Here is a 12,925-nt window from a genome sequence, read left to right on the forward strand (position 1 = left end):
CAGAGAACAAAGATTTGGACAGGCACCCGGCGTTTACTCCACCTTTACAACCGGAAACACGCCATTTTATGTAGTGCTTGATGTTCGTCTGCATTGTATAGAACATTAGTTTTTCGGTTGTTTTTTCGCTAGTTAAACAATGTCATTATGTTTATATTGATCATTAGATTATTAAAGCTAAAATTGTAATTTTGAACATGCAGATTGAAATCTAAAATGATTATGATTCAAATAAAACTTATATCAATATATTTCATTCGGAGCCAGTCTCCCACGAGTTAATAATGAAATAAAATGTCACAATGCTAAAGATGAAACATGAAGGCAACATAATGTTTTGCTACATGCATCACATAATCCTAAACGAATCCTAATGATCTTTCAAGCAACATCCATTTTTGTGCCCCCACCACCCATGAGTGGTGGGGGCATATAGATTTGTTCTTGTCCGTCCGTCCGTCTTTTCTTCCGTCCGTCCGACCGCCCGTCCGTCCGAGAATGTTGTGTCGCGCCTAGCTAAAAAAGTATTTAATGTAGAGTCACAAAACTTTACAGGAATGTTGGTCAGCATGTGTAGTTGTGAACCTGGGGTTTCGCGTCCGGATTCATTCAGTCGTGTAGGCGTTATGGCCCCTGACTTTGTAAAAAATGGTAATTTTAGTGTTGTGTCGCGCCTAGCTCCAAAAGTATTTGACGTAGAGTCACAAAACTGTACAGGAATGTTGGTCAGCATGTATAGTTGTGCACCTTGGGTTTCGTGTCCGGATTCATTCAGTCATGTAGGAGTTATGGCCCCTGACCTAGGAAAAAATTGTCATTTTAATGTTTTGTTGCGCGAAGCTCCGAAAATATTTTACCTACAGTCATTATTTCACTACACAAGACCAGACTTCTTGTCCGGACTTACTCAAAAAAAAAAGTTTGTGAAACATGTGTGTTAAAATGTACTTGACCTGGAATCATAAAACAATAGAGGATTGTTTTATAGCCTATGAAGTGTTCTCTTTAGGATTTTACTCAGCTAGGCCAGAGTTATGGCCAACAAGTGAAAAATACACATAAGGTTCTTAAAAGTTTGTGTTGCAAACATCTTAAAAATTGTTTAACCTGAGTCATTAAACCATGTTACAGTGGCGGGGGGTGGGGGTGGGAGGCGGGGCACCTGTGTCCTATGGACACACATCTAGTTGTTCTTTAAACAAGAGCTGTCCGTAAGACAGCCAAGCTCGACTATTCGAAATATTGTCCCAGAAGCAGGAAAATATTACCCAAAATGTTAAATATCAAACGACTTTTAAGTTCAAAAAGGGACATAATTTGACCAAAATGCATATCAGAGTTATGGGACTTGCTGCTACCATGTAGTTCTATAACCCAGAAGACACATGTGAAGTTTCAGTTCAATATCTGCATTAGTTTTAGAGATAGTAACTTAGTAAGGGGGGCATAATTTGACCAAAATGAAGGTCAGAGTTATGGGACTTGCTGCTGTCAACTAGTTTTATAACCCCGAAGACACATGTGAAGTTTCAATTCAATATCTGCATTAGTTTTGGAGATAGTAACTTGCATGTGAAACCTTAACCAGAATTTTCTAAGTCCAAAAGGGGGCATAATTTACCCAAAATACATGTCAGAGTTATGGGACTTGACCCAGTGAGGTTGGTAATTGACCTAGAAAAAGAAAAAAATAGGTTTCAAATATATATGCCATTTAGTAATAGCTGTATGTACTTGCACGCAAAACTTTAACCAGAATTTTCTAAGTCTAAAAGGGGGCATAATTTGGCCAAAATGAAGGTCAGAGTTATGGGACTTGCTGCTATCAACTAGTTTCATAACCCCGAAGACACATGTGAAGTTTCAATTCAATATCTGCATCAGTTTTGGAGATAGTAACTTGCATGTTAAACTTTAACCAGAATTTTCTAAGTCCAAAAGTGAGCATAATTTGCTCAAAATTCATGTCAGAGTTATGGAACTTGACCCAGGGAGGTTGGTAATTGACCTAGAAAAAGAAAAAATAAGTTTCAAAGCTATATGCCTTTAAATGATGCATGCAAAAACTTAACCAAGGTGTGAAGTCGACGCCGATACCGACGCCGACGCCAGGGTGAGTAGAATAGCCAAAAATGGGCTGAAATTTAGGGTCAGTAGATCATATTTCAAGTATTCAGAAAGACAAAAGAAAAATAAATTTCATACTTAGTCTAATTAAATCTCTTTTTCGCCGTGGCTCTAGATATACTTAAATCACTTTCGTTCTTATGGACGAGGAGCGCATGGTAATTATTATTTGATAGGTTATAGGATTTTGCTCACAGTAGACCAACCTCTCAATAAGGGAAATGAAACACTATGAAGAAAGACACTTAACAAGATAATTTCGCAAAATTTAATGACTTTTATCACGAAATTATTTTTATGTGAAAAGTATATAAAGTAAGCATGACAAAATATTTTGAAGAATTATTTTGTGTAAAAAAGTTAATATCAGTACAGTTTTCTTCGACATTGCACCAAACAGATAATTTGGTAAAATAAAAGCTGATTCCAGAGTATTTATACGATGATATAAGCATTATTCAAAGTACATGTATACACGTATTTAAATAACTTTGAAACAATATTAATAATTTCTGCTTTCGTTTATCATCCTTACTGTTCTGTTAAACAATTTTACTACACGCAGCACTAAGCAAACTCGTAAAACATTCGCCTCGCCTCGCCTCGCCTCGCCTCGCCTAGTTTAGCCGCGTGACATGGTGACGCTAAAAAATTCCTCCAACAAAGAAATATTCAGTAACACAAAATTCAGAAGATTGGATCTAGTCTACCAGACGTTTGAACCAGAAATTAGCTTTTATATAATGTTTTCAGTTATCTTAAAATAATTGGGGACAATGCGTAAGTAGGTTTATAGTCTCTGACACAATATCTCGGTACATCGAGGTACAGTAATAGAATAAATGGTAACGACAATCGATATATGTGACAGACTCAGCCATTGCACAGATATTTGCTTCAAACTGAAACATGCTTCTACCTCTCTAGCACACCTGTCTCAAGCCTGGATCCAACCCTGGTTTTTGATCTACACAAATTCCTATGGTATTCAAATGCATCATATTGTTGTGACGGTCATTGTTTCATGCACTTGTCTCCTTTTATTTTTTTCAGCTACAAACGAACATTGACATTTCGGTTGTCTATTTATATGGTGAAGAAATGTTTCTTTTTCCATCTTTTGCTTTATTTTTGGCAATTCCTTTCTCAACAAATAGTTGTGACAAGCGTACTCTTTACAATATGACTTGAGACGTTAAGATTTTCCATTTTCATTTCACTAAGGTGCAAAATCAAAGTGTAAATCATGTGCAGATGCGATACAATTCTCGTTCGTTTGCTAAATAAGACTGCGCTCCTAAATTAGGACAATATTTCCGTTGCAGAACTTGTGCTTATGTCTCGTTGCAAATCTAGTAACCTTTGAATATAAAGGGACGTCCAAATATTTAGACTTATAGTATCATATAGTAATTTATAATCGGATGGCCAGCATTGGATGATTTTTAATGCACAATTAACGAGCATGGATATAGTGAAAGTCTTCACTCACGATATGTTTTCTAATCTACAAAATGCATAATAATATAATATTCCCTTTAGAAGAAACAGCATGTTTCAAATTATACGATCTGAGGTATTTGTTATCTTAACACGACCAGATATACTTCACATTAAACAAAAAAGACTAAAACTGTGTGTAATTTTGCAAAATATGCATGCTTTGTACGTCACAATATTGACGTCATAGCGGCTCGGTAGAAAAGAAAACCACTCATAATAAGCAAACGGTTTGTGACTATTTTGAGAAATGTAAATTACAATCCTTAAAATCTTGTTAGAATCGAAGTCATATATCTCAAACTGTAATAAAATCTTGTTTCTTTCATTCTGCATCGCATCATGAGGACTGCTCCCTCATGAAATAGTTCCTGAAATAGCCGTGCTTGCTTGCTTTAAATTTCTGAAAGCGCACACTCGATATAAACGAGATCTGTAACATTAATTCAGTTTATAATACCAGTGGGATTTGAACTGCAGTGCAATTGTCGGTAAAAGCTGTCATACAATGTAACACATTTTTCTTTCATCCACAATTTCTTAGAGAAGGCATTTGGAAACGTGCCAGTCGTTTAGACGACATATTCAATTTGAACGAAAACTAAAGTTTAAACAAGACATTTAACATTACCATGAATGCTTTCAGAGACAATTTCAAAATTTCCCTGTATCATTTTTGTCTTCAGTGAGATTGGCAGTCCGAAGATTCAGGTCAGAAAACATTTAATTTGTTACTTAATATTGCAGATTTATATTTCCTGTATTATTTTACATGTTGAAAGTTTGATTTCTCATAAAATAATATTCGACATTTATGATAAGTTTCTTTTAAAAAAACGGGAGAAATCAGACTACAGGAGTACGTCAGAGATACTAGAATGGCATTTTAGAAATACGCTGACCTTCACTTTTAACGAACACGGTTATAACGAACTCCCAGTTCAAAGGTAATGAAATGAATGAAATTATTTGCTTCCTTGTAACATCCTTAACTTTTTGCCAGATATATTTCTTTGCCAATCCTCACCATAAACCCATTCGGCGGGGGATACCAGTTCATACAATTTGCTTGTTTAAACTACAGTTTCGTTTCGGAGAAACTTACTTTTGTATCAGGTGTCGATGTGGTCATATACACTAAGCAAAATGCATGTAGCAATAAAAAGCGAACAAAAACCTGACATTAGATCGTACAATAAAAATACATGCAAGACAGATACTAGTTAAACGCATACATCTTATGGAAGGTTTGCAGTATCAGAGAAAACTGTTTACAGGTGGGAACCTAAATTTCAAAATGGTCAGGCAGTCCTGAAAGACAGGGCCCAAAATACCAGTGACGTAAAAGAACATTGCTGCTTTAAGACGTCTGATTGATGAAGACGCTAGGTTCACGGTGTCCGAGATAGCATGTTTTTATTTCTGTCAACAGGAAGAATAAATGAGATTCTCACCAAGCACTTCGGTTTAAGAAAAGTTTGTGCTTGACGGATGCCTCACATGTTAACCGGGGAGCAAAAGACCAATAGGGTCAAATGTGCTAAGGACACGCTGACATATGTCTCCAATTTAGATGATTCTTACACGAGATGAGACCTGGATATACTTATATAATCCACAGCGTCGCGTTGACAACAGATATGGCTGTCGACGAGTACTTGCAAAAAGAACTAAACATGTCAAAAAGGTTTTGTAACAAAACTACTAAATATGTTCCATTTAATATGTGCCTACTGATAATCCATGTCATTTAAGACTTAATAAATGGTATGGTTTATCTTCTCAGCGCGCACCTGTTCCGTGTCCCGATTACTACAGAATGTAGGTCAAAATCCATGTTATTCAGCTAATGCCGAAAAACTAGGTCACTAGATCAAATTAAACAACAATATTTTGGTAATGGTCACATGATAAACCTGATATTTCAGTGCAATATACTTGATCACTACTAGGAAAACGTTGTTAACATATAGAAGGCCATTTGTTTATGCTTGAGTTTCATTAAAGTACTTAATACAACTTTAAAAATGGATTATATGAGGTCGAAAACTATGTAAGAAGGTGAATGCAAAGAAAACCCGTGTTAACATTCAAGAGGTTTCATTTTCAAACTCAGCTTCATAAATTGTTGTTAATAAAATCTGGAACAAGTTTTACAACTAGGTTACCTGAGTTCAAAAACTAGGTCACTAGGTCAGTCCATCGCAAAATATTATTTGCATTCCAGAGGTCATATTTTATTCCTGATCTTTGTCTTGTCTTTATAAACTCCATGTGAAGTTCAAAACTCAGTCAATCAGAGTCAAGAGCTAAGGTCATTATGCCAAATATTGATAAAAACTTGGTTTGAGTTAGATTGTGCTGAAGTTTTCTACCTGATTTAAAGAATGTATGGTCAGGGTATTTGTTGTAATGTAGTGTAGGTTACCTGCGATAAGAAGCGGTTCATGTTAGCGATACAGGATCAACATATGTCTCTTTCTGAGAAAATTGATAGTATTGGAAGTCGTTGTAAGGGTCAAAATCATGAACTTTTTGAAAAATATATTAAAAACGTAAATTTCTACAGAAATATCCAATATTCACCTCACATCTCTGAACATTACATAAGTAATGACAAATCAAGAAATAATTTGTTTTAGTAAGCAGAAGTCCAAGGTATTGCTAGAAATTCAAATCTCATCTCATTAATGACCCCCAAAAATGGAGAAAGGAGGGAAAACTGCATTTTATGGAAAGAAAAAAGCTGTATTATGTGACAAAGGAAACATGTCTTTAGATTTAAAACACCTCGGAAACAACTTTCAGATAGAACATATGCCTTCGAAAGTAGTTTTGTTTGGGTTAAACGCCTTTTTTCAATAATACTTTTGTTATGTAATAGAGGACATTCAATCTTACCAGCGTTAGTGGGTTCTGTACCAGATCTAACTTTTCTCCAGTAGTACACGCTTAAGTCTCCACATGAATTCGAGGTGGGGGACGAATGATTTTAGACATTATTACAAATATTTACGGACAACGAACTCCACGCCCAGGAATCGAACTCACGACACTGTTTACATTTAAACAAAAAAAATTTATTGTTTCGTTTATAAAAAGTTTTTAAAGAATTTTGAGATGTTGCTAAAACGTAGATAATCACATTATTTACTATAAAAAAAATTCTACATATTTCTCTTTCCTTATAGTATAAAATTGTAAACCATCCTTACTGATATCAACAGCAAGGGAATTCATTCCGAAAATTAAATTCTCCAATGTGACAGAAAACATTTAGTCAGAGTTTCATTATTAAGAAACTTATTTATTACATTTTATAGCTCTATAATATTGTCTGCACCAATTTATATCCCCCTTTATAACTATTATAACCCTTCCGATGGAAACCAGACTTTTGCCTGGATAACTGTCTTTGGTTATTGCCAATCTGGCAAGGAAATAGCTTATGATACTCTCCATTACGAAATGGATATAACATTAATGAGATAGGATTATTTTTTAATTCGGGCCTCTTAGGATTGGCAATTGTTTTCCCTACGACTTATTCATGAATATTGTTGCCAGAAATTCAAATCTTATCTCATTAATGACCCCCAAAAATGGAGAAAGGAGGGAAAACTGCGTTTTATGGAAAGAAAAAAGCTGTATTATGTGACAAAGGAAACATGTCTTTAGATTTAAAACACCTCGGAAACAACTTTCAGATAGAACATATGCCTTCGAAAGTAGTTTTGTTTGGGTTAAACGCCTTTTTTCAATAATACTTTTGTTATGTGATAGAGGACATTCAATCTAACCAGCGTTAGTGGGTTCTGTACCAGATCTAACTTTTCTCCAGTAGTATACGCTTAAGTCTCCACATGAATTCGAGGTGGGGGACGAATGATTTTAGACATTATTACAAATATTTACGGAGAACGAACTCCACGCCCAGGAATCAAACTCACGACACTGTTCACATTTAAACAAAAAAATTTATTGTTTCGTTTATAAAAAGTTTTTAAAGAATTTTGAGATGTTGCTAAAACGTAGATAATCACATTATTTACTATAAAAAAAATTCTACATATTTCTCTTTCCTTATAGTATAAAATTGTAAACCATCCTTACTGATATCAACAGCAAGGGAATTCATTCCGAAAATTAAATTCTCCAATGTGACAGAAAACATTTACTCAGAGTTTCATTATTAAGAAACTTATTTATTACATTTTATAGCTCTATAATTTTGTCTGCACCAATTTATATCCCCCTTTATAACTATTATAACCCTTCCGATGGAAACCAGACTTTTGCCTGGATAATTGTCTTTGGTTATTGCCAATCTGGCAAGGAAATAGCTTATGATACTCTCCATTCCGAAATGGATATAAAATTAATGTGATAGGATTATTTTTTAATTCGGGCCTCTAAGGATGGGCAATTGTTTTCCCTACGACTTATTCATGAATATTGTTGGACATTTACTGTGTACCTTAAAATAAATACTATGTCTCCTGTCGATTGATTTTTTGTTGGGTGTAACGTCTGTACGCTTTAATTTTCTCGTCAACTTGCAAGTAGAGATTTTTCTCGACGTTAGTTGCTATTCGAATACCAGTCCTCACCGAGCTATTTTTTCTTTTTTGCTAGGTTTAATTTACACCTCATTTATAAAGAAAGAATATGTTATATTCCTTGACGACCTGAATTCAATATGATCCAAATATTAAAAGTATTCATCTTGTAGGTGATGTCTTTTAACAATCGCAGATACATGTCTTACGGGCTAACCGTACTATTGATAGCTATAGTGATTAAATATCTAATAAAAGATAAAAGGTAAGGGTAGATTTCCTGGAAGCACAGAGCACTCCAAACACAGCCAAACTCCTTTATAATATCGATACATAAATTAATCCTTTTTAAAGAAATGCGTTGGTATGATTTAAGTCACTGATTTACCAATATTCTCTATCGCTGGCGCTTATTCTCGATGTTATTCTAGCGCAAGAAGTTAGTAGGCACACTAAATAGCTCCGGAGTTTTGCACGAAGGGCAGGTCTTGTTTTCCTAAATCAAGCGTTCAGGAAAATAATATTTTGTGTGTGTTGATATCTTCCATTTTGGAATAATCATCACTAGAATTAACGAATGTATTCTATGTAGTCACAGGTTATTTTTTCTCCTCCTGTTCAGTCTAAATGATTCTAAAAGCTTTCAGAAGTAAACTGCAGTCAACCTGTCTTTCATTTAGTGTAAAAGATGCAATAAAAATACAAATGTTAGTGATGGCAATAAAACTAATTTAACGGGTAATTATATCAACTTTACATTTCAAACGTAACATACAACATGCTATTGCGTGGTATTGTTTAACAATTGTAATGATAATTTGATAAATGATATCAATATCATTAAATAACTGGAACTACAAGATAAATTAAAAAAAAAAGATCTCTTGATCGAAAGATACATTAGGTTGTAGCTCTAGAATTAAAATATTTTGATTGTAGATGATTTAACATTTTCAATAACAAACTCTATTCTCTCTGTCTTTGTATAAAGTAATTGTTAAAAGAGCACACACTTGTTATTAGCAAATAATAGTAACCTCTTGGACATACATTATTATACTGTTACGTTTATATTTCTGCTGTATATGCAATATAACACGAAAATTAATTGTGAAGAAACGTGGTTATAAATAGTGTCAGAGTGATGCTTTAAAGGTCCATTACTAAGGGAAAGTGAGTTGGCAATTTTTTTCATAGCCAATGCATAGACTTCTGCAAGACACTAAATAATGAAGATTGGCAGGTCAAAATTTACAGAAGGTCTTTGGAACTCAAAGAAATGTATGTGTATTATGTTGAAATTTCAATGAATCGACAGAATGACCCCCCCCCCCCCCCCAGGTCTTTTTAACTTTCTTCATACTTCATAGAAAAATAATTGTACATATACTGCGATTTATTTCGAATTTCTACATACCAACTTTCATTTTCCAATAAAATGAAATAGTTTCTGTGCTTTTTAAAAGAAATTAAAATGTTCACTTTCCTTAGTATTGGACCTTTAATGAAATTTAGTTTCCTGCAAATTATCCAGTAAACCTATAATACGGCAACAAACAAAACAATACCAGATTCGATTTTTCTGGTCCTTTGAGATATTGGAAAAAGCAGTTTTTCTTTTAATTACGCCTAAACCGGTGCTAGGACTAGCAGGGAGCAAGAGGGGTGATCCACATTAATTACATCTCGTTAACAGACTCAGTCAAATCGAGTCTGCTGTAATTTATCATTTTGTTGCTGTAATAGTTGCATTCGAATTCTGTGCTTAAAAATGATCTTCTCACAGAATATATTGACGGTTTGTAAGTGTCATAATATGATATTTTCTGGTCCTTCTGGGTCATTGAGAACATTAAGTTTTGCTGTAATAGAATTCCACTAAAATAGCTCATTTGATCACCTCTCATGAAATCAATCAAACTGAGTGTACTTGTGCATGTTATGCTTCCAAAGCATATAATGATCGATTGAGCCTTCTTGTTCACGAGAGGTTATGAAAAATGCGACAACTTTTGAAATGGAACACTATGATAATTAGCTCGAAATAATTCCATGATTCAAAATTATTCAATGTTGTTTTTTCTCTGGGTTTGCAATTTATGTTGCTGAAAACAATATTGGCAAATTACATGACTTATTTTGAAATTGCAAAGTGAGTAAATTGTCTTTAGCCAAAGTTCCAAATAGTACGTAATGCGTTTAAATGTTATCATTTCGAGGTAACCAGATACGTTGTAATTTGCAAAAGCAAAAGAATTTAAACGCCAATATAATAATTGTCATGCAATTTAAAGTTCTCAGCTGTTATGAATTTCGCAGAGGAAGATATGGTATGGAATCAACGTGCATTCCGGATTTGAATTAATGTTAACCCATCATATATAGTAATGATTTATAGGACGGAAAAGTAAAACAGAAATGTTCAACAGTTTGTCTCCAGCATATGAAAAGTATCCACACTGAGTTTCCTAAAGTTTGAGTAATGTGCTTATATTCTATCTAGTCTCCCTCTCTGTCAATATCCTTTCAATACAGTTCTCTGACACTGCGGTCTCTGTAACGTTATAAGATGTTTTAGCATGTATTGCCAAATTCCTGTTGCTTATGGTCAAGACATCAGACAGAAAAATATCACATATTATGTTGTAGCAATGCTAAAGTATCTTTTAGCAGCCGTTCTACCATAAAACAGTAACTCAAGGGAGCAATTGCTTGCCTTTTTATGGTATAATGTCATTTTGAGATGGAGACGATTGTGATATAGTCAGTCTAAGCGTGTGATTCCTATGCTGTCTGGCGTTTCAATACACTTAACAGTATATTTTATGGTTATTTTGAGGAAAATGTGCGTTTCTATGTTACGTAAATGATTTCGCTGGTAGAGATTTAGCATAAATATAGGTTCTTATTGATCTTATATTCGCATCCAGTTTCTGGTAATTTGTAGTTTTAGTCTGGCAGCAAAAGAGCATAAGAATATCAATTGCTCTGAACACATACACGCAATTTAACTTTTAAAAATGTTTATGTTTGGAATATTACCTAAACTGTATAAACTTAAACGTGTCACACTACATTTATATGTTGTCTATGCAAAATTAAATGATATCGCAATTCATTGAAAAATGCAGTTAGCAGTAAGGAATTGAAATTCTGTTGCCATACAGTACCAAGGAAATCACGCATAAATGGAACTAATTCGTTTTACAACCTCGTTATCTCTCTACCCTGTTCCTGAAATAGTAATATCGTAATGTGCTGCTAAGATTTTCAAGACAGATGATGGAGGAAAAATCAAGGTTTCATATCTGTTGTAGATAGAAAGCTCAGTTCTTCTAAGAGATTTTTTTCAAGCATCCTTTTTATTCATAACGATATCATGACTTTTTATTTACAAAAAAAAAAAAAAAAAAAAAGGATTGAAGCAGACGGTACTGTTTTTGCCTGATAGTTCCTAACTGAAATTGTATTAAATGATCTGTGTAAAGCTTGAGAAAATGAAGAATGTCACAATTAACTGAGAAGAAATTGTACAGGTAAAACTTAATGTTCTCCATGATCCAGCAGTACCAGAAAATATCACAACACAGCGTCAAATAACGGTTATCTAGTAAAACAAACGTAAGCAAAAGCGTTTGCAAAATTATAGATGGACTTGTACAAATTTAATGAAAAACATCTGTATAATTTTTAAATGCCAAAGAAAAAGAAACACGTATATTTATTTTTAACATTTGTTATATATTATATGTTAATATCTCTGCAGGTCTGTAGAATAAATATAAATAAATATTCTTTAAATTTCAGCGGCGTTTATTTACATCATGAATTACAAAACACAGGAAACGACGTTGTGACGTCACATGTTTGCTTGTTTTGGGTTTAACGCCGTTTTTCAACAGTATTTCAGTCATGTAACGGCGGGCAGTTAGCCTAACTAGTGTTCCTGGATTCTGTACCAGTACAAACCTGTTCTCCGCAAGTAACTGCCAACTTCCCCACAAGAATGATCAGAGGTGAAGGACGAATGATTTCAGACACAATGTCTTTTATCAAATAGTCACGGAGAACATACGCCCCATCCGGGGATCGAACTCGCGACACCGCGAACCGTAAATCAACGCTCTCCATACTGAGCTAAGCGAACGGGTATGTCGTTTGGCGCTGCGGACGTAAGTAATATACCAGGAACATTTATGTATAGTCACCGCAGTATATCATTGCTTCAGAGATGTTCGATATGTAGCAGTAAATAAGAGATTGTTCATTGTGTATTTTTGTAATAATTTCTGATGGAATTGAGTAGTACTACGTCCCACATGAAATATCGTGATTTCTGGCGTATGAGCTTTTTTAAGGATAGTTAAATGGTGACTGATCGTTTTACACATTTTCGAGTTCGGTGCCTCAATATTTTTGGATAGGCACGTCATATTGGATAAGATTCATGGAATAATCATGGTCATTTCCCTTGAAAATCATTTTTTATGAATTATTGTCATAAGGTTAATAGCATACGCATACCAGGAAATGCCTATATGAATGAATGTTACGTGTGGTCAAAATTTAAGAATTTCGTTCAACGTTATCAGTAGTACAGGAAACAGTTTCACAATTTTTTGCAAACAATAATTATAATCTCGTTTTATTTGTCTCAGCTATTTTCACCGGGAGAAAATTTCGAAGATGTATTCAACAACCTACGTTCGCACAGTGTTGCTCAAATTTGCATATGTCGT

Source organism: Mercenaria mercenaria, chromosome 4, assembly GCF_021730395.1.
Source record: "Mercenaria mercenaria strain notata chromosome 4, MADL_Memer_1, whole genome shotgun sequence".
NCBI classification, from domain to species: domain Eukaryota; kingdom Metazoa; phylum Mollusca; class Bivalvia; order Venerida; family Veneridae; genus Mercenaria; species Mercenaria mercenaria.